This window comes from Lactuca sativa, chromosome 6 (genome assembly GCF_002870075.4).
Source record: "Lactuca sativa cultivar Salinas chromosome 6, Lsat_Salinas_v11, whole genome shotgun sequence".
In the NCBI taxonomy this organism is placed as follows: Eukaryota; Viridiplantae; Streptophyta; class Magnoliopsida; order Asterales; family Asteraceae; genus Lactuca; species Lactuca sativa.
In genome coordinates, this window is record NC_056628.2 from 31,351,491 (window position 1) to 31,376,242 (window position 24,752).

The following is a 24,752-nucleotide window of genomic DNA, read 5'->3' on the forward strand; positions in this document are numbered from 1 at the left end:
ACCCTAGAAAATCCCATATTTCCTACTAGTATAAGAGTAGCCTTCTACCAAGACCCGAATGTTTGAAAGTAATCTTTTACCAAGACCTGTATGTTTTGCTATAACAAAGATAGTTTTTCCTCTTTTTGACTACTACTAACAGTAACTAGTCTACCTCATCGTTTATGTGAATATATCACAAAATAAAGTAATAGGAAAAATATAGCCATGTAAGTGTTATCCTTTTATATTAGGATCAACTCGACATCGCGACTGCCGAAATGTATAACCTTGAACATCCGTAGATTGTTTGTTTTCCTCTGTAGCTGGGAGCAGGTTTAAGGAATGGTTAGTCTCGTAAAGGTACCCCTAATATAAGTATTAAGCGTAGGCATCCGTAGATGTTCATTATCCTCTGTATCCAACAGCAGGGTGTAGGAATGGTTAGTCCCGTAAAGGTACTCCTAGTATAAGTATTAACCGTAGGCATCTGTAGATGTTCATTATCCTCTGTATCCAACAGCAGGGTGTAGGAATGGTTAGTCCCGTAAAGGTACTCCTAGTATAAGTATTCATGTAAGTGTATACAAGTAAATGTATCTATGTAAATGTATTCATTGTAAGCATATCGATGTAGATGTATTCATGTAGCATGTAATGTATAGTATAGACTCATGAATGAACTGACTCTGGTGTAATTCCTTGTAATAGGAATAATGTTTTGTATCTCCTAACTATCCCTATAATAGTTAACCGGAAGATAATTGATTGTCCAAGAAGGTTTATACACCCTTGCTACCCAAGAGTGTGGGAACTGAATGAAGGATGAAAGCTATCATATCAATACATATATAAGAACATAAGTGTATAGATATAGTTTTGATCAAGAAGATGAAAATGGTTTTGTAAGACATTTAAGAGTTTTGAACAATAACTAACAATGACTTGATGTCATTTCAATAAACATTTCAAAAGTAATACATTTGATAACAAAATATTTTTAAGATAGAAAACCATTTCATGCATCACATTTTGAAGTATGTGAAATTTGCTGGATGAAAACACAGTTATAAATCACATGTGATTGATTCATTAACATGTTGTTTTCTACTTGTATCCCCCCTCCCATTAAAGCATTTAAAATCATTTAAAACATTGATTAAGGGGTATGAACTCACCTGTAGAGGGTGGTTTGGATGAACAGAACGATGTAGGATTGCTAAGTGTCAAGTGAAAACTTGTACACACCCAAAGATCCTAGTTAACATATAATCACACATATATGTACCTAATTAGTCTTAAACTACTAACTGAAAATGTTAAGACATCATAGAACATGCTAAACACCTTATATAAGTGTTATAAGCCTTAAGGATTGCATCTAAGTTGTTGTAGGACAAGGCTAGTGGGTTTAGGGTTACAAAGGACCCCATTCTTGAGTTTACTCTCCATGAACCATAACACACGGAGTTTACGGTCGTAAAATATTGATTTTACGGCCGTAATCTCTTAAGACCTTGTTCATTTGATGTTTTGAAGCCTGACATGTTCCCTAGAAGCATTTCTACTTGATGGTTTAGTCCTTGGAACAGATTAGGGCACCTTTCAACTCCTTTGAGGAGTTCACGGCCCTAGAACCAAATCCCCTAGAGATTACGGTCGTAATCTCTCATGGGCATGGTGTTTTTGGTGTTTTCAAGTCCTACACACATTAGGGTACGAGTCTAGGCTAGTTTCACAAGGTAAGGAAGGGACTAGGGCACTCTTTTGTCCCTTAAAGAAGGGTTTACGGTCCAAGATGTTCTTGGGCCGTAAACTCTTTGATCTTGTTGTTTTCATACGATTTCTAGGTTATTAGACACATAACAAGCCCTATTATACTCTTAGATAGAAGCACTCTCGATTTGGGACGAAAGGTCGAAGATCCGTGAGAGAGAATTTGGCTTTTCTCTAGTTGGAAATGGAACAAATGAATAAATATGGCTAAGGACCATATATATACCCCTGGGGTTTTGGACCGCAAACTCCATGTTTGGGTTGGAAATTTCCAATTTCTTGTAGTATGAAAGTTTATTGTTGCACAATAAACCTAAGAGCATCCCCTCTCTTGGCATCTCCTAAAGTGTTAATCATAAAATGTTCAAACTTAACCCAAATCATCTGTAAATTAAAAGTAATTGTTCTGACTTCTATTGACTTGATATGTTGTACAGATGGAAATTTCGGATTGTCACGTAATCCCCCCGTTAGAAGGAATTTCGTCCCGAAATTAGAATTTAAACAAATAAGTAGTTACAAATAACTAAGCAAAAAATATGAGGATATTTCAGTTTCATATAATCCTCTCGTTCCCAAGTAAATTCAGGTCCTCGTTTGGCATTCCAGTGAACCTTCACTATCGGGATACGACTCTGTTTTGTTTGCTTGACCTCTCGGTCCATGATCTCTACTGGTTCTTCCACGAAGTTGAGGCTCTCGTTGATCTCGATCTCGTCAAGTGGGATAACAAGAGTCTCGTCAGATAGACACTTTTTCAAGTTCGAGACGTGGAAAGTAGAATGTATGTTACTGAGTTCGCGCGGTAGATTGAGTTTGTAAGCTACTAGGCCGATTCGGGCAAGAATCTCGAAAGGCCCTATGTATCTTGGATTGAGCTTCCCAAGCTTTCCGAAGTGTATCAAGCCCTTCCATGGTGAGACCTTCAGTAGAACACGGTCGCTCACCTGGAATTACAATGGTTTCCTTCGCTTGTCAGCGTAGCTTTTCTGTCAGTCTCTAGAGGCTTTCAATCGTTCACGAATTTGAACGATCTTCATTGTCGTTTCCCGAATGATCTTCGGACCTGTGAGAGTGCTTTCGGGAACTCGTCCCTTAGCTAACTGGGTATCACCCACCTCAGCCCATCACAGAGGGGATCTGCACTTTCGGCCATAGAGGGGTTCGAAAGGAGCTGCCTTTATGTTGGTGTGATAACTGTTGTTGTAGGAAAATTCGACAAGGGGTAAATGAGTATTCCAAGCTTTGCCAAAGTCAATCACACAGTCTCGCAACATATCTTCTAAGGTTTGGATAGTTCTCTCACTTTGTCCATCGGTCTGCGGATGGTAGGCTGTACTCATGTCCAGCCTAGTTCCTAGGGAACTTTGTAGCGACTGCCAGAACCTTGAAGTGAATCTACTATCTCTATTTGAGATAATGGATATGGGAACACCGTGCATTCGTAAAATCTCCTTAATGTAGGTTCTCGTAAGTTTCTCCATTTTATCAGTTTCTTTGATGGGTAGGAAGTGTGCAGACTTGGTCAATCTGTCGACGATGACCCATATGGTATCAAGTCCACCCGTTGTCTTGGGCAACTTGGTTATGAAGTCCATAGTGATCCGAACCCACTTCCATTCTAGTATCTCCGGTTGTCGCAGAAGACCGGAGGGTTTCTGGTATTCGACCTTTACCTTCGCGCAAGTATGGCATTTACTTACGAAGGTAGCAATATCTGCTTTCATGTTAGGCCACCAGTATAACTTTTTAAGATCCATATACATCTTATCTGAACCTGGGTGGACGGAATAATGAGTGTTGTGAGCTTCGGTCATGATCAAATCTCTGAAGCCACCGAGTTTCGGTGTCCATATCCAATCCATGAGGTATAAGGCTCCGCCACCCTTGACTTCGAAGTTCTTATCCATACCTCTCAGAGATTCACCTGCCACATTTTCAGGTTTCAAAGCGTCCAGCTGAGCCTTCTTAATTTGTGTGGACAAGTGTGAATGGATAGTTAGAGTCAAATATTTGACTCTACGACCAGAGTATTCCTTCCGACTTAGGGCGTCAGCTACTACGTTGGCTTTACCTGGATGATAACGAATTTCGCATTCGTAATCACTGAGTAGCTCGACCCACCGTCGTTATCTCATGTTGAGCTCCTTCTGGTTGAAAATATGTTGTAGACTTTTGTGGTCGATAAAGATCGTGCTTTTTGTACCATACAGGTAGTATCTCCAGATCTTCAGAGCAAACACAACTGCTCCTAGTTCAAGATCGTGGGTGGTGTAGTTAACCTCATGTGTCTTCAATTGTCTCGAGGCATAGGCGATGACCTTACCTTGCTGCATCAGAACACATCCGAGTCCTTGATTTGACGCATCGCAATAGACAACGAAGTCTTCTATTCCTTCGGGGAGGGATAGTATTGGTGCAGTGCACAAGGCTCGCTTCAGCGTTTGGAACGCTTTTTCCTGTTTCTCTTCCCAGTCAAAGGCCACACCCTTCTGGGTTAATGTCGTAAGAGGTTTCGCTATGCGGGAGAAGTTCTGAATGAACCTGCGATAATAGCCAGCGAGACCTAGAAATTGACGAATTTCTGTAGGTGTCTTCGGTGCTGACCAGTTCTCAATGGCCTGGATTTTGGAAGGGTCCACGTGTATTCCTTCTTCGCTAACAATGTGGCCCAGGAATTTGACTCGTTGGATCCAAAATTCGCACTTGGAGAACTTCTCATAGATATTCTTCGATCGTAATGTTTCTAAGACTTTGCGGAGATGTTGACTATGTTCTTCCTTACTTCGAGAGTAGATGAGTATGTCATCGATGAAGACGATGACGAACTGATCCAAGTAAGGACGACACACCCTATTCATCAGATCCATGAATACTGCGGGCACGTTAGTCAATCCGAATGGCATTACTACAAACTCGTAGTGTCCATAACAAGTTCGAAAGGCTGTCTTGGGAACATCCTCCTCTAACACTTGTAGTTGGTGATATCCGGATCGCAGATCTATCTCCAAGAAGTAGTTGGCTCCTTGAAGTTGATCAAATAAATCGTCTATACGAGTCAAGGGATAACGATTTTTAATGGTAAGCTTGTTGAGTTCCCTGTAGTCGATGCACATACGAAACGATCCATCTTTCTTCTTGACGAACAAGACCGGTTCTCCCCATGGTGAGAAGCTTGGCCTAATGAATCCCTTCTTGAGAAGTTCGTTAAGCTGACTGGAAAGTTCCTGCATCTCTGCCGATGCCAGACGGTAAGGAGATTTGGCTACGGGAGTAGCCCCTGGCACTAAGTCGATTATGAACTCGACTTGGCGTTGTGGTGGTAATCCGGGAAGTTCTTCTAGAAAGATGTTGGGAAAGTCGCGTACTTTTGGGATGTTCTGAATGTTTTTCACTTCTTGACTCGTATCGACGATGTGTGCGGGGAATGCATGATATTCCTTTCGTAAGCACTTATGGGCTTGGATGCACGAAATGATTCAAAGGCTCGTACTAAGTTTGTCGCCATAGATAACTAAGGTTTTGTTGTTAGGAAGGTTAAGACGGACTGCTTTCTCGAAGCACATGATGTCGGGGCGAAGAAGACTTAACCAATCCATGCCGATGATAACATCGAAACATTTAATTGGGGCCGACATGAGGTCTATCTTGAAAGTATGTGTAACATCCGGATATCCAGGTATGGGAATTTGAGTATTTTATATTGGGGAATAAGGAGACTCGGCGAGTTGACGCCTCAACTCGTCGAGTAGGATCGCGTTTTGGGGACTAGTTTAATGAAGGGACTCGACAAGTCGGGTATTTGGAGTTGCTGAGTCGGTGCTGTCAAGGAAAACCCTAATTGTCCGGGTTTGGGACCTATTTAAAGGCCCTTATGGCCTCCAGTGGCAGCCACCTACACCTTTGAGAGACTCCTATCGAACCAGAGAGCTGAGAGAGTGAAGAAGAGCCATTTTGGAGCATTCTTGAAGTGGTTGTGCAATGGAGTAGTCATTTCCAGCAAAGGGAGGTCAAGGGGGGTGTCAATTCAGAGCTTCTGAGTTTGTATCTTCACCATAAAGGTATCAAATCGTTCTCCCTTTTCTATTTTGGGTAAGATTGGTGATTTTAGGGTTTTCTAGCTTCTTTTATGTCTTGATTTGTGGAGTATAGTGTCCCATTGAGTGTGAAGTCATAGATCTGGACCCAAAGAGGTCCAGAGAGTCCCTTCCATCCTGCTTTATGCATTCTATTTGGAGTTTTGAGCTAGGGTTGTTATGTAATGAAGGGTTTCACCCAAATGAGCTTGTAGAACCTTGCATGAGTGCCCAAGGTTCGACCTTTTCATGGTTATTGGCTTTAGAGGAGTTAGATCTATGGGTTGGTGAAGCAGATCTGACCTCAGAAGGTCAGATGAGGGTTGTCATGGGAGCAACTCGCCGAGTCCATAGGCAGACTCGACGATTCGAGTCGGGGTTGCACCGTATTTCGTTGCCAAGTAACTCGACTAGTGGAGAGGGAACTCGTCGTGTATAAGAGGTTTAAAAAGGATTTAGAGAACCCGCACGGACTGGCCAAGTCACTCTTGAGCACTCGCCGAGTCTGGTCAGTGTTGACCTTTGACTTGAGTTGTCTTATGTTGACTTTGGGAGTTTTGGTCAACAGAGGTAATAGAGGTCAGGGAGGGGTAAAATGGTCTTTTACCCATTACCTGACTAGAGAGGGAAAGAGTAATCGCCGGTTAATTAGAGTTGGGACTCCGAGTATTAATTAGAGATATTTGCCTTATGTGTTAGGCGGTGGCGAGTCCGAGGTTCGCATGTGCAGATAATTGCTTTCTGATTTCCAGGTGAGTCTTCTCACTATAGTTTACCTTGAGTATGTAACCAGAGTTATGTCACAGAGTATTTGTATGATGTGTATGTTATGTGTTGTACTGCATTATTTCTATGTGATTTATGTTGTGCATGTTTACAGAGTTAGAACCGGAAGGTTCCCAGAGTTAGAACCGAAAGGTTCACAGAGTTAGAATCGGAAGGTTCACAGAGTAGGGTCCACGGACCCACAGAGTCATAGCCTCGAGTGGCTAATATGTGTTACGTTCGTGGTATTTTGGGGAACTCACTAAGCTTCGTGCTTACAGTGTTTTGTGTTATGTGTTTCAGGCTTCTCTCAGGATCACTGGACTGTACCGGCTCGATTGTACACACCAGAGAAAGAGTCATGTTTTGAGAATCCTGGTTTATTATGCAAGTGAAAATGGAGTTATGTTTTGTAATTCGATTATGAATGAGATTTTAAGCAAAGTGTTTTTAAGATTTAAACGATTATTTTTAAATGAAAATTGTTTTGAAATTTTCGGTGTTACAGTATGGTCATCTAAAGTTAAAGTACAACCTATATATATGCAGTTAGTACTTTCCGGTTTCCCGTTTGCCATTTCTACCGTGAATGATTTATCTAATGCACATATTTTTTGTTCAAGTAGGTGAGCAAATTTATGACTTACGAAACTTTTCTTTGCCCCACTGTCGAAAAGTATGCAAGTGTATGAGTTATCAAGGAGAAACGTACCAGTAACTATCGTAGGATCAGCTACTGCTTCCTCGTGGCCCATGGCCATAACTCTTCCTACTCCGCCAGCCATCCCCACCTTAGGGCAGTTCCTCTTGTAGTGGCCTACCTCACCACAACCGTAGCAAGCTTGGCCCACACCGGCGTTAGGAACTTGGGCGGTCGGCCCTGCTGGAGTCTTGCAGAAACGAGCTGTATGCCCCTTCCTGTTGCAGTTAGAGCACTGCATCTCCTTGCAAGGTCCGTGGTGATGGAAGTTGCATTTGTTGCACCTCGGAAGATTTGCAACATAAGTTTTTGCTGGTAAGGGGTTTGCAGGGACAACAGGGGTTACTGTGGCAACATTGATTGCCATAAGTTGTTGTCATTTTGAGGACTCTTGCGAAGCTCCTCTTGTTCCACCCCTTCTTCTTGTCGTCGTTGTTGTCTCCCTTTTGTGGCTGGGGTGTAGGGATTGTCGGGTTCTGGTGTTTCCCATGATCTATGAGAGATTGTGACAGCTCCTTGGCACTGTCAAAAGTGACAGGCTTGGATGCTAACACACTTGACTGGATCTGGGGCGACAATCCCCAGATGTATCTCTCTATCTTCTTGCTCTCAAGAGCAACCATATCAGGGCATAGAATTCCCAGATCACAGAACCTATTCGTGTAGGTTGATATGTCGAATCCAACCATTTGTAGACCCTAGAGTTCCTATTCGAGTTTTTGTATTTCCCCTCGAGGACAGTACTTTCTCATCAGCATGGCTTTCAAGTTTTCCCAGCTGATGGAATTTGCCACCACTATAGTAAGGGACTTAACATGGCCATTCCACCACGTTAGTGCTCTGTCAGAGAAGGTACAAGTGGCAAACTTGACCTTGTTGCCCTCCGGGCAGGCGCAGATTTCAAAGACCGCTTCTGTCTTTTCAATCCATTGCCTTAAGACCATAACCCCACTAGTTCCATTGAAGTTTCAGGGTTTGGCATTCGTGAAATCCTTGTAGGTGCATTCCCGAGGATGTACATGGCTTTCGCCGTGGTTGGAGGGAAGTGCACCTGTTCCCGATCCACTAGGGACAGGATCATTGATGGCTGACACAGCAGCTGCTATGGCTGCTGTGAAGGCTGCCTGGAACATAGTGGCATCAAAAGGAGAAGGTGGTTGAGGAGGCTAAGGAGGTGGTGGTATCGGCGTTTCGTTACTTGGGTTACGCCTGGGATTCCTGCGTGGAGGCATCTTTTAACTAAACGTATAAAAAGATGACAACATGGATAAGAATAAATGAATAATGAGAGTGACTCATGGACTAACTCTCCATATTCCAACAACACAATGAATAGTATGATTGGAATGACGATGAAAGCATTTGGATAATAATTTCCATATGATTAGATATCTGTCAATAATACTGGGATTACAGATGTAACAAGTTTGGGAAAAATGGCCTAGAAGAAGGCCTTACATCAACCAAGATAGGAAAAATTTGACAGAACTATGACTAGATCAAGACCTAACGGTCTAAGATTTACAAAGATAGGAAATTAGACCAAAGTTTTTACATAAACTAGTTTATATCCAAAAGATGAGTCGTTGAGATTCTATCGGCAACGAGAACTGCTAGCATGAGTTCTTGATCCCGACAGTAGGAGTTCTATGTCCCTCATACGCCTGTCAGCTCTTGCTTGCTGAGCTTGAAGTTCTCTGACTTCAACTCGCGTTTCAGTGAGTTCTCTCTGGAGAGCTGCATTGCGGATCAGAGTTCTTTCATGAGAAGACTCTAGTTGGCGAATGCGGACTGTGTTAATGCCAGAGTTGGCATCAATCTCCAAGACTCGGTCGATAGTTGATTGACCCAGTATCGTGTTCCGAGAAATCCTATGAATCACGATGGGTAGGACGCTGTCAGCAGAACCTCCCTCAGTGAGGTTGTAGAAACTTTTGTCTCCGTTGTAGGGGATAGGTTGACCCTGTTCCTGACTCCATCTATTCAAGTTTGTGGCCCACAGAGGTGTGGGTCCTTGAAATGCAGGACGGGGGGTTCAAGTTTGGGTTCTGAACAGCTGGAGGTAGGTTGTTGACTTCCGGCTCCAAGTCAGAACTATCAGAAAAAACCCTCAGCATGGTGATCATCCAAAGGGATTGGGTGATCATCTTCTGGTTCTTCCTCTAGCCATCCAGCGTTGCCTTGGTTTGGGAAGTACGGATCGCCGTGATGAAATCCAGCCATTAAAATCTATGCGAGAAGAGGGATATAAGAAATAACTAGATAGACGAACTAACTAAGATAATTACAGTAAGACCAAATACCCCTATGGTATTTCTTTATGGTTGTGTTGGTAAGTTTTTAGACTTGTTGCTACATCACAACCATTCTTGGGCATATGCTAATCACTCCTTGGACCAGCATAGTTGATCAGGCCATGCCACTCCTAAGACTGACCATATATCCCCAGGCTTACTTGTGATATTCAACTATCGTAATACGTTTGTTCTTGTCGTTGTGACACCGGTTTTAGTATGAATGCAAGCACGTATACTTACTTAAATATTTTATTATTTAAAATTATATACTCTTAGACAGAGCGTTTTAATCCCAATGTATTTATAGTTAGTATATCTTTTATGGGTTGATATACTATATTCACTATAAACAATGCTCTGACACCAATCTGTCACATCCCAAAACCAAGAACGGGGGAAACGTTCCGGGGTGGAGGACGTCATGTGAAGTATCATAACAGTATAAAGTAGTAAACAAGCAACAACATCATATATTGCATTAAAAGTAAAGTTTTAATACATGTATGTTCTTTCATTGTAATAAGACACCAAAATATGTAATCAAAATAAAAGACGAGTCTTGTCTGTGCTCCGTCTTCTCAAAACCTGGCCATCGTACCTGTGTACTGGTGACCTGAGAATACAAGTTATTTTGAAAGCGAGTATCAACATAAAGCTGGTGAATTCATAAGTATTTAAGTGTCATTGCCTTGTTTTGGAAAGCTATTATGAATGCCATGTAAATCTTTGAATGAAACATTTGATATAAGTAGGAAAACCCTAGAAAATACCATATTTCCTACTAGTATAAGAGTAGCCTTCTACCAAGACCCGAATGTTTGAAAGTAATCTTCTACCAAGACCTGTATGTTTTGCTATAACAAAGATAGTTTTTCCTCTTTTTGACTACTACTAACAGTAACTAGTCTACCTCATCGTTTATGTGAATATATCACAAAATAAAGTAATAGGAAAAATATAGCCATGTAAGTGTTATCCTTTTATATTAGGATCAACTCGACATCGCGACTGCCGAAATGTATAACCTTGAACATCCGTAGATTGTTTGTTTTCCTCTGTAGCTGGGAGCAGGTTTAAGGAATGGTTAGTCTCGTAAAGGTACCCCTAATATAAGTATTAAGCGTAGGCATCCGTAGATGTTCATTATCCTCTGTATCCAACAGCAGGGTGTAGGAATGGTTAGTCCCGTAAAGGTACTCCTAGTATAAGTATTAACCGTAGGCATCTGTAGATGTTCATTATCCTCTGTATCCAACAGCAGGGTGTAGGAATGGTTAGTCCCGTAAAGGTACTCCTAGTATAAGTATTCATGTAAGTGTATACAAGTAAATGTATCTATGTAAATGTATTCATTGTAAGCATATCGATGTAGATGTATTCATGTAGCATGTAATGTATAGTATAGACTCATGAATGAACTGACTCTGGTGTAATTCCTTGTAATAGGAATAATGTTTTGTATCTCCTAACTATCCCTATAATAGTTAACCGGAAGATAATTGATTGTCCAAGAAGGTTTATACACCCTTGCTACCCAAGAGTGTGGGAACTGAATGAAGGATGAAAGCTATCATATCAATACATATATAAGAACATAAGTGTATAGATATAGTTTTGATCAAGAAGATGAAAATGGTTTTGTAAGACATTTAAGAGTTTTGAACAATAACTAACAATGACTTGATGTTATAAATAGTATAAGGGTAGAATTTTAACTTTTAAAACTCTAGGATGTGGAATTAAAGTTTATTAAAGTGTGTGAAACTTTACAAATTCCAAAACTTGAGGGCAAGTTTTGTAACTATCCAAAACTTTTCATTTCATAACTTATGAATTAAAGGTTCATAAAATGAAGACTCTTCATTTTATGTAACTTATGTGTTTTTAATGTGTGTTAAAGAAAAGTGACCTTTGGATATCCATAACTTGAGGACAAATTATGGACTCCATTAAAACACATAAATGATCAAGAATTAATCCTAAACAATTCAGCAAATAATTCCTATCATCTGCTAAATTCATAAGAACATGAACATGATCATCAAAATTTCAAGAATTATATGAACACATAAAAACATGGAATTTTGATATATGCTATTGTAAATGGATTAGAACAACCATTACACCAACTAAAATAAGTTTTAAAACACCAAAACAGTTTAGGGTAATGTTTCTAGTCCATTTCCAGCAGCAAAAGTCGAAATTCTGCATTCTGATCATTCTACTCGCCGAGTGCACGAACCTACTCGCCGAGTAGGATGAATTTTGCCTTGAACTCGACGAGTCCATCAGCCAGACAGCAACAATTTCAAATTTTTTCACTATTTTGCATCAAGTATTAAACAAGCAAGCCTAGTCTTTGATACCACTGTTGGTTTTGAGCAATCTAACACTTCCTAAGTGTGCATGCAACCCTAATAAACCTTGGATCTATGTTTGTCTAAATACATGCAAAATATTAATTTTCCAAGGTTCATAACCTATCTAACATGGCATGGGGTACTTTTAAACATAAAAGAATTAGATGAGATTACATACCTTTTGATGATGAGTTCAATTCCTAAGGAGTTTGAGGGCCAAGCACCAATAGTGTGAATGCCTCAAATGGAATCACAAATCACCACAAACTCTTGGAAAACTTTGAGAGAGTGTATACACACATAGAAATCGGTCACACACAAACACATATTCTTTCTAGTTACACTAGTCACACTAGTGTGCATTTCATGCAACATAAGCATGCTTATATAGTGTACATGATTAGGGTGAAACCCTAATAACCCATGACCTTTCCTTTTCCAAGGATCCATGGGTTAAAAGCTCCATGGATCATCCATGGACTTCCATACAAGCCTAGCCCATTAACAAATGAGTATTAGCCCACACCATATAAAACAATAGCCCACAATTTAATTAGTCTTCCTTTTAATCTCTAAATTAATTCATAATTAATTTAAAACTAACACTAATTAAATAATTTCATATTAATATATTATAACTTACAATATATTAATAAACATATGTGTATAACTCTCATAAAATTATCCAGAAATAGTTTGGATGAAATGCAACCCAAATGGACCATGCCGGGTCGGGTCAAGTATATACCAAATAAGTTATGGACTTAGACACCTTATCCAACATATATACCTACCAAGCAAACTTGACTTTTATAAACATTAAACAATGAAATTCATTATGCCTAGTGACTTAATCACAATTAAGTTAGGGTTGAGAACTATTCACACACTTTGGTTAAGGGATTTTTAGTGAGACTATATTCCTTAGCTAGGTCTAAACTTTTAGCATACCCACACTGTCACACCCCCGAACCAAACAGCGGAAATGACTGAGGGCTCGTGTGACTAACAATTGAAATATCATCACAATGAATAGACATGAAATATAACACATTAATCACCAAACATTACATATTACAGCTGTTATTGTTCACATCAAGTACATTGTCATAGATTACATAATTCCAAAGTATTAATAGTACGATGAGTGTTGTTACACAAAATAATTTCATACACACTTGAAAATCTTCATGCCTAACGATTACCTGAGAATACAAGTTATTTTGAAAACAGTCAACATATATAATGTTGGTGAGTTCATAAGTATGTTTGAATAAAAGTCTTTGCATCATTTGTAAACCCAAAAAAATCCGATATTTTCTGTAAAATGTCTGAAAATGATGTGAAAATCAAGTATAAATGTATGGGTGAATTTCATAGCAGTAACATATAGGAATGTAGTTTAAATTTCTTTGTATTGTAAGTAAGTGGTAATTGAATATTAGTATTTCCCCAGAAAATTAGATATTTTCTGATTTAATATAATGTTGTTGTTCTTGTATCATCAAATAAGTTGTTTTGTATTGACACGATTAAAGGGTTAATCTCCGAAATGTTCAAATGGTATTGGATCACTATATGAGCCGGTATTTGCTCAAGGTTTTGTCGCCCTAGACTGGCCTAGTCTAGCTGTAGCAAACAACTAAGGCATGGGGGGTCACCCCATATAGATCTATACACAAACTTCTGTTCTCCCTCCAGGAAACTCTGGTTATAACTACAGGCTATGATTGTACACTCAAATGTGCCAACCGACAAGTCTCACCAGATTCTCAACCTTTCATGTGTGTTAGGTTTTTCACCATGTTTAATGTTTACGTGGATGTTGTAGGTTTTCAAATCCAAAGGTATGTATATAAGTATGTGAAGTTCAATAATTATGTAAAGGTATAGTTACGACCTACTAAGCATGTGATTTTCAATCCAAGCCCAATTAGCATGTAAATGGACCAAAAAGGTCCAATAACATGTAAGAGGGTAATTTAGGCCCAATAGGCATGTAAATAGACCACCAAGGCCAAACAAACATGTGACCCATAGCTCAGGCCCAAATTAACATGTAAATGGGTCGCAAGGCCCAATAAACATGCCATGGAAAATATTAGGCTCAATATACACTTGAATGGGTCCATAAGACCCATTGGCCATGTAACGTGAATATTAGGCCCAATAAAAATTGTTATCGATGTATTTCGTCCCTTCGTTATTATTTTGTTGTTTGTTTTAGCACGAGGTTTACCAAATCGATATAAAAAGTCCTCTTTTTGTAAAAACGACGTTCTTGGTTAATAAGCCTCGAATTTTCAATTAAGGCCCAAACTTTTGTAAAAATAACACTTTAGTCCATATTTTATAAAAGTTTGTAATTTTGTCCCAAATGTTTAGAAATTTACGGATTTAGTCCAAAAATTCATATTTTGACATTTTTGGCACAATGTCACACCCCAAAACCAAGAACGGCGGAAACGTTCCGGGGTGGAGGACGTCATTTGAAGTATCATAACAGTGTAAAGTAGTAAACAAGCAACAACATCATCTATTGCATTAAAAGTAAAGTTTTAATACATGTCTGTTCTTTCATTGTAATAAGACACCAAAATATGTAATCAAAATAAAAGACGAGTCTTGTCTGTGCTCCGTCTTCTCAAAACCTGGCCATCGTACCTGTCTACTGGTGACTTGAGAATACAAGTTATTTTTGAAAGCGAGTATCAGCATAAAGCTGGTGAATTCATAAGTATTTAAGTGTCATTGCCTTGTTTTGGAAAGCTGTTATGAATGCCATGTAAATCTTTGAATGAAACATTTGATATAAGTATGAAAACCCTAGAAAATCCCATATTTCCTACTAGTATAAGAGTAGCCTTCTACCAAGACCCGAATGTTTGAAAGTAATCTTTTACCAAGACCTGTATGTTTTGCTATAACAAAGATAGTTTTTCCTCTTTTTGACTACTACTAACAGTAACTAGTCTACCTCATCGTTTATGTGAATATATCACAAAATAAAGTAATAGGAAAAATATAGCCATGTAAGTGTTATCCTTTTATATTAGGATCAACTCGACATCGCGACTGCCGAAATGTATAACCTTGAACATCCGTAGATTGTTTGTTTTCCTCTGTAGCTGGGAGCAGGTTTAAGGAATGGTTAGTCTCGTAAAGGTACCCCTAATATAAGTATTAAGCGTAGGCATCCGTAGATGTTCATTATCCTCTGTATCCAACAGCAGGGTGTAGGAATGGTTAGTCCCGTAAAGGTACTCCTAGTATAAGTATTAACCGTAGGCATCTGTAGATGTTCATTATCCTCTGTATCCAACAGCAGGGTGTAGGAATGGTTAGTCCCGTAAAGGTACTCCTAGTATAAGTATTCATGTAAGTGTATACAAGTAAATGTATCTATGTAAATGTATTCATTGTAAGCATATCGATGTAGATGTATTCATGTAGCATGTAATGTATAGTATAGACTCATGAATGAACTGACTCTGGTGTAATTCCTTGTAATAGGAATAATGTTTTGTATCTCCTAACTATCCCTATAATAGTTAACCGGAAGATAATTGATTGTCCAAGAAGGTTTATACACCCTTGCTACCCAAGAGTGTGGGAACTGAATGAAGGATGAAAGCTATCATATCAATACATATATAAGAACATAAGTGTATAGATATAGTTTTGATCAAGAAGATGAAAATGGTTTTGTAAGACATTTAAGAGTTTTGAACAATAACTAACAATGACTTGATGTCATTTCAATAAACATTTCAAAAGTAATACATTTGATAACAAAATATTTTTAAGATAGAAAACCATTTCATGCATCACATTTTGAAGTATGTGAAATTTGCTGGATGAAAACACAGTTATAAATCACATGTGATTGATTCATTAACATGTTGTTTTCTACTTGTATCCCCCCTCCCATTAAAGCATTTAAAATCATTTAAAACATTGATTAAGGGGTATGAACTCACCTGTAGAGGGTGGTTTGGATGAACAGAACGATGTAGGATTGCTAAGTGTCAAGTGAAAACTTGTACACACCCAAAGATCCTAGTTAACATATAATCACACATATATGTACCTAATTAGTCTTAAACTACTAATTGAAAATGTTAAGACATCATAGAACATGCTAAACACCTTATATAAGTGTTATAAGCCTTAAGGATTGCATCTAAGTTGTTGTAGGACAAGGCTAGTGGGTTTAGGGTTACAAAGGACCCCATTCTTGAGTTTACTCTCCAAGAACCATCACACACGGAGTTTACGGTCGTAAAATCTTGATTTTACGGCCGTAATCTCTTAAGACCTTGTTCATTTGATGTTTTGAAGCCTTACATGTTCCCTAGAAGCATTTCTACTTGATGGTTTAGTCCTTGGAACAGATTAGGGCACCTTTCAACTCCTTTGAGGAGTTCACGGCCCTAGAACCAAATCCCCTAGAGATTACGGTCGTAATCTCTCATGGGCATGGTGTTTTTGGTGTTTTCAAGTCCTACACACATTAGGGTACGAGTCTAGGCTAGTTTCACAAGGTAAGGAAGGGACTAGGGCACTCTTTTGTCCCTTAAAGAAGGGTTTACGGTCCAAGATGTTCTTGGGCCGTAAACTCTTTGATCTTGTTGTTTTCATACGATTTCTAGGTTATTAGACACATAACAAGCCCTATTATACTCTTAGATAGAAGCACTCTCGATTTGGGACGAAAGGTCGAAGATCCGTGAGAGAGAATTTGGTTTTTCTCTAGTTGGAAATGGAACAAATGAATAAATATGGCTAAGGACCATATATATACCCCTGGGGTTTTGGACCGCAAACTCCATGTTTGGGTTGGAAATTTCCAATTTCTTGTAGTATGAAAGTTTATTGTTGCACAATAAACCTAAGAGCATCCCCTCTCCTGGCATCTCCTAAAGTGTTAATCATAAAATGTTCAAACTTAACCCAAATCATCTGTAAATTAACAGTAATTGTTCTGACTTCTATTGACTTGATATGTTGTACAGATGGAAATTTCGGGTTGTCACACCCAGTTTTGCAGAAAATTACATTTTCAACCCCTTATTTGTAAAAAATGACACTTTTGGCCCAATTTTCATAAAAGTTACATTTTTGGAAATTTAGAAATAAATGTTATTTTCACCCCTAAATTTGGTTTATTTACATTTATGACTCAAACTTTGCCCTTATCTTTTGTTTTCTTGACAATTATGACCCTTAACAAGATTTTTGCTTTAAATTTTTATATCTTAAACATATAACCACTTTTAACTTGATAATATGATGTATAAGATGTCTTAGTTCATGGATTTTTACTCAATGTTGCTTAAGATGTCGAGATGTGTTAAGATCTAACACATTTTTACAAAATAAACTAAGAAATCACACAAGGCATGCATAAAACGCATAGATCTACACATTTTACTTGTATTCTCCCTCAAAAATCATATAAAAACTAAAAACAAGGGGGTATGAACTCACCTTTGCTTTGATGTTTCGGTTTTGAAGAAGAGATGAAGAGATTTTTGGTCCTAGCAACACCTTGGAGTAGTTTTTGAGCTTATGAAGTTTCTAAGAGTGTGATCATGGAATAAATCTATGTAAGAAGAAGTTCTTAATGTTAAATTGAAAGGAGATGTTTGTGTTTGATAATAACTTACCAATGATGGTGATTGGGATGAAAAATCCTCTTGTAAACACCCTAAATCTCGAAATTTTGAGGGATGAAGGAGAAGTTGTTCTTGAGAGCTTGAGAGAGTTTGAAGGAAATTTTTGAAGATGTGTGTGTATGTTGTGGGCTTATCTTCGGCCAAGAGGAAGAAAAAGGGGAAAGAAGAGAAGGTCTTGCATGGAGGGTAAAGATCTCATGGGTGTTTGTGATTACCTAGAAATATGTTAGATAATCATGAGTTGTCATCACCTCCTACTTCCTTACTTAATTCCTTTTTTTTCATACATGGGCCAAAAATTGGGCGTAATATTATTGGAAATGAACTTGCTTGGCCCACTCTTGGTTTTGCTCGAGTTTGTGAAGCCTAATAAATAGTTTTCGGCCCATTGGGCCCTTATTAATGGTTTACGGCCCAGATAGTATAAAAGAATGGGTTTTATGGTCCATTAGGGTTAATTGGAGTTGTTATGGCCCAATAAGGCCCATCAAGGGTAAACAAATTTATTTTGGACCCAAATGGCCCAAAATGCTAAGTTTCATGAAGTGGGTCCAATTAGAGCCCATTAAGGGTCCTAAACCCAAAATAGTCAACTTGGAAGCTCATTGGTCCATTAGGCCCAATAAGGAGATCCTAGTCTATAATGGACTTAAACCAGGTTTCTTAGGGTTTCAGACTCTTTGTTGAACATGAGAGGTGCATTTAAATGAGCACTGAGTGATATTTACATAGAGTACATGTTTTATAATAGTTGAATGATTACACGAGAATAGAATTTCCTAGCTAAAATGCTAGTTGTGACGCACACTGCTATAATTGTTAATCTTCGGAGCGAGATACATATGTATAGCTCTACACGGGGTTGACATCTCCACCTATGGTTGCTACCTACAACCTCGACTAATCAATCAAAGCGGATGATAAGTGTTTATAATTGTTACTACAACGTCCAATGAAGCATTGTAGGGGGTACATTCAGTCACATAATTCAGTTATAGGACTCACTATAAACATGAACTGGAATCTCTCTCCCTCTCACTACAAACCATGGGCTTGGTTGCTTTCAAAACTATTTTAAATATGGAATTACTTATGTGATAGTACAGTTTGGTTTCCAAGTATATTCAAGGATTATTACAAACACAGTTTTAAGTATGGATTTACTTATACAAAGATACATTTTGGCTTTCAAAGGTTCTTTACAAACACGGTTTTAAGTATGGATTTACTTATATAAATATACATTTTGGCTTTCAAAGACTCTTTGCAAATACTGTTTTAACTATTGTTATAAATACAAAGATAATACTTTTTAGACTTTTTTAGAAGAAAACTGTAACTCTCACAACCTTGTGTTGACCCTCAAAATTACATCTATTCTCACTAAATCACTAAACAGACATTTAAGACGGATTGGATTACAGGTGACCTAGTTTACTTGTTGTGTATTGTATGCCTATCTGTTAAGGCAATTCGTGTACTATTATTATATGTATAAACCTTGTATTCAAATATCAAGATAAAACACGAATGCTATTTTATTTATTGTTGTGCTTGTGTTATATATACTCAGTTTACGTGCGATCCATGAACTTAGTCGCACAACCCGACGTGTTATGTTGCCTCAGACGGGGGTGTGACAAGTGAGCTCTCATGATGTGACCAAGGGCTGGTCACAACGTGAGGCTGAATAGTTGACATCATGAGTTGTTGACTTTGACCATTGACTTTTGGCTTGGGCTGACTTTTGGTCAATCTCTATTTTTCTTAGAATGTAAACTTAGGGTTTATCGTGTGTGTATTGTTAGGAAGTGTTTAGCACCCATATTTTGGCGGTGAGAGTTGTTAGTTGTGTCTAATGTGGTGTTGCATGAGGTTTTAGTCGGCTTTGTGATTCGAGTTTTCCTCACTATACTTGTGGGTCGAAAGTACCAATGTCGGCCCCCTCGAATATGTATCCTGGTATATAGGATGTTGTTATGTTATAGTGATATGTATCCTAGTATATATGATATGCTATGCGGCCTAATCTATAGATATGATTGTTTGTCTGTTGACTGGTTATATGTTTATTTGATGCATATCTTAACATAGTGTGGTTGGGTTGAGACTGTATTGCTTTGTGCTGCCACTCAAAAAACCCGAGGCAATCCAACCGGGAGGTTGCGAGATAGGGCAATCCAACCGGGAGGTTGTGGGCCAAAGGTAATCCAAACATGAGGTTGTGGACCCAGTATGTAGTATGTATGGTAATCCAACTCGGAGGTTGTGGCTCAGGGTAATCCAATCGGGCTCGTTGTGGACCCAACATGCAATGTGTATATTTTTTTCTTGTTTGTGTGTGGTACTTGGGAGGAACTCAGTATGCTTCATGCTTATAGTTTAATTGTTATGGTTTCAAGTACTTCAGATGCTTCGTGCTTATAGTTTTAAGTATGGATTTACTTATACAAAGATACATTTTGGCTTTCAAAGGTTCTTTACAAACACGGTTTTAAGTATGGATTTACTTCTATAAATATACATTTTGGCTTTCAAAGACTCTTTGCAAATACAATTTTAACTATTGTTATAAATACAAAGATAATACTTTTTAGACTTTTTTAGAAGAAAACTGTAACTCTCACAACCTTATGTTGTGATGGGTTTTGAGCATTCTAACACTTCCTAAGTGTACATGCAACCCTAATAACCTTGGATCTATGTTTGTCTAATTATCATGCAAAGTTGAATTCCAAGGTTATATTCCTATCTAGCATACATGGGGAACAATTTTTAACTTGAATGAAAGATAGAATAACTTACCTTGTTGTTGCTTATGTTCCTTGAAACCTTGTGAGCCTAGCACCCCAAGTGTGATGCCTCAAATGCTTCACACAACACCAAATTCTCTTGGAAAGACTTTTGAGAGAACACACACTTCTTAAAATCGGCCTAATCCTCTTGTTTCATATGTGTAGCCAATTTTGGTGGAGAATGGGACTCTTATATAGTGTTGACACATCTAGGGTTACACCATGTAAACCCTAATGTGTCATGACTCTTCATTTCCATGACCCATGGGTTTGTAACTCCCATGGAGCATCCATGGAGCATCCTATGGGTGGAACCCAACTTGATAATCCATGGAGCCTCTTAGTCCACAATACAAGATATGGATGATTTACATAATCAACCCATATATTTAATTAGTTATCTTTTTGATCACTTAATTAATTCTTGATCAAACTAATCAAATAATATTATTAATATATTAGAACTTATAATATATTAATAATATCCAAGTGTTATTTCTCTCATTTAGTCTATCCAATTGCATGGTGCCATGCAACCCAAATGGACCATGCCGGGTCGGGTCAAGTACTTACCAGAAATAGTTATGGACTTAGACACCTTATCCAACAGTCTCCCACTTGGATAAGTCTAATAACTATTACTACAATACTTCAGGAACCGATCGGCAATCGTAGCTCTTTCAAGGTCTCTCGGAACTGAGAAGATGTTCATACGCCATTTAAGATAAGTGATCATATAATCCTCTGTTCTAGATATCAGCCGGAAAAATACATGGAACAATGTCTTACTTATTGTCCAGCAGTTTGTTTCCCGATTTCCGATTTGTTTGACAAAGAACTTAATTGAACACATCAACTTAGTTCTGACCGGGCCCGGTACACAGGTCAAAACAAAGTCATCGAGGGGCCCAGATATCAGCTTCTAATCCAAGAAGGAACAGATAAACTTCGACTCATATGTTTATTCTACCACTCATCGAATTATACACAAAAGCACGTTTTATAACATCGAGTTACCAATGAGTTTTCGTACAATCAATGCATAACCAACTCGTAAGTAATAAATCATATCTCTAGGTTTGAAGACTTATATGATATTACCGTCTCACGATCACTCGAGATAAATTCCATGAAGTGATTCCAGTGAGCGTGGGTTGAGTCCAATGCTCAAAACGTATGAGCACTCATGATTGTTGTAGCCATGTCCAACACCTTATACCTCTGCAACCAATCATGACAGTCTTGATTCATACCTACTTCCGACATATGACTGAATGTGGAGGTTTGAATAATATGATATACCAAACATAATTTTTCTGGAAGTCAAAACATGCAAAAGAAATATAGTAAACGATCGACAAGAGATAGCAACACTTTACTCATAAATAAAACACCTTTTATTCATCATCTAATGTCAATTACACTTTACAAATTTCGAGGTTATCTAACTACTAAATCTAATATCATCCTTCATCCCTAAGCTCCGAGCATGCTGGAGATGCTTAACCCGAGTCAGTCCCTTCGTGAGGGGTTCTGTTGGATTCTCATCCGATGATACCCTCTTTGCCACGAGGAGTCCTTCTTCTATTCGATGTCTGATAAAATGGTATTTTCTGTCGTTGTGTCTGGATCTCCTGTGATCCCTTGGTTCCTTGGCTAAGGCAACAACGCTTTCACTATCATAGAAAATTTCCATTGGCTCTTTAATAGCTGGTACAACTCCAAGGTCTCCAATGAAGTTCTTCAGCCATATCGCCTCCTTTGCTGCCTCACTAGCTGCAATATACTCTGATTCACAAGTTGAATCAACCACTGTCTCTTGCTTGTAACTCTTCCAAGAAATTGCTCCTCCATTTAGGGTAAAGACCCAGCCTGACTGAGAACGGAAATTATCCCTATCAGTCTGAAAGCTAGCATCACTATACCCTACAACTCTCAAGTCATCACTCCCACCGAGGATAAGGACCCAGACCTTAGTCCTTCGTAGGTACTTGAGGATATTCTTTACCGCAGTCCAGTGTGCCTTGCCAGTGTTCCCCTGATACCTGCTAACCATGCTCAGGGCAAAGGCTACATCAAGTCGAGTACACGTCATAGTATACATGATCGATCCTGTAGCCGAAGCATAAGGTATTCGACTCACTTCTGCTATCTTAGCCTTAGTGCTAGGGCTTTGTGTCTTACTCAATCTGGCATTACTCTGGATGGGTAACTCTCCTTTCTTGGAGTCCTGCATGTTGAATCTCTTCAGCACCTTATCTAAGTAGGTACTCTAACTAAGTCCAATTAGTCTTTTACTCCGGTCTTTCAAGATCCTTATCCCTAGAATATAGGCAGCTTCTCCTAGGTCCTTCATAGAGAAACACTTCCCAAGCCAGGACTTAACTTCCTGCAGAGTTGGGATGTCATTTCCTATGAGTAGTATGTCATCCACATACAATACCAAAAAGCTAACTATACTCCCACTAGCCTTGACATACACACAAGATTCATTTTCACTCCTAGAAAAGCCAAATTCCTTGACTTTCTCATCAAAGCAAAGATTACATCTGCGAGGTGCTTGCTTTAATCCATAAATGGATTTCTCAAGCTTACACACTCTATTAGGGTACTCGTTGCTGACAAAACCTTCTGGCTGACTCATGTAAACATCTTCAACCAACTTTCCATTAAGGAAAGCGTTTTTGACATCCATTTTCCATATTTCATAGTCATGAAATGCAGCTATAGCTAACAGAACCCTAATAGACTTAATCTTGGCCACTGGAGAAAAGTTCTCATCATAATCAACTCCTGGAGTTTGTGAGAAACCCTTTGCAACCAGTCGTGCCTTATAAGTGTGTACTTTACCATCCATGTCGGTCTTCTTCTTGAAGATCCATTTGCACCCTACTATCTTACGACCTGGTACCTTCTCAACCAAGTTCCAAACTTGATTGTCATACATGGACTGTGTCTCGCTGTCCATTGCCTCTTTCCACTTGGCTGACTCAGGGCCTGCCATGGCTTCCGCGTAACTGTTAGGTTCATCCAGACCTATCAGTGTCTCATCACTGATAAGTGTATCACCTTTTGCAGTAATATGGAATCCATAGTAATGCTCAGGTGCATTCCTAACCCTTGTGGAACGCCTCAGAGGTACAGACTTTTGAATTGGCTCAACAGGAGTTTCCTCCTCAATTTGAGTGCTAGGGTTTGAAGTTCCTTCACCGCTTGACTCTTGAATTTCTTCAAGATCTACTTGCCTCCCATTGTTTCCTTGGCTTATAAACTCTCTCTCTCTCTCTAAAGAAAGCCCTCCTAGCTACAAAGACCACATTTTCACTAGGTCTGTAGAAGAGGTAACCAAAGGATTGATGTGGGTAGCCGATGAAAATACACCTCTCGCTTCGAGGTTCGAGCTTATCATGAGTCTCGCGTCTCACGAAAGCCTCGCAACCCCAAATCATGATGTGGTCTAGTTTGGGTACTTTACCAGTCCACATCTCATGAGGAGTTTTGGCAACTTTCTTTGTAGGGACTAGATTAAGGATATGGGTGGCAGTCTCTAAGGCATACCCCCAGAATGAGATTGGTAGCGAAGCTCGACTCATCATGGAACGAACCATATCCAACAAGGTTCAATTACGCCTCTCAGCCACACCATTCAACTGCGGTGTGCTGGGAGGTGTCAATTGTGAGACAATCCCACATTCCCTAAGATAGTCGAGGAACTCTGAACTAAGATACTCACCGCCTCGATCGGATCGAAGCATCTTAATATTCCTGCCCAATTGATTCTTGACTTCCTGTTTAAATTCCTTAAACTTTTCGAAAGTCTCTGACTTATGCTTAATTAAGTAAACATATCCATATCTACTGTAATCATCAGTAAAAGTCAAATAATAACGATTAGCATCCCTTGTGGCATGTTTGAATGGCCCACACACATCCGTGTGTACAAGATCCAACAAACCTTCACCCCTCTCACAAGAACCTGTGAAGGGTGACTTTAACATTTTTTCAAGTAAGCATGATTCGCAACTATCATCTGACTTTAGGTCAAATGACTCCAAGACTCCATCCTTTTGGAGTTGGCCTATGCGTTTATTGCTTATATGTCCAAGACGACAATGTCATAATGATGCTTTATCCAAGTTATTATTAACAGAATCAATACACAATACATTATTTCCTAAGTTATCAACCACATATACTGTTTCATACACGCCATCACAAGGTAATGCTTTAAAATAAAGAACATTATTTAAGAAAGCATTAATCGAACCAACTTCATTATCAAATGAAAAGGTGAAACCTTGTTTATACAATGCATGAAAGGAAATA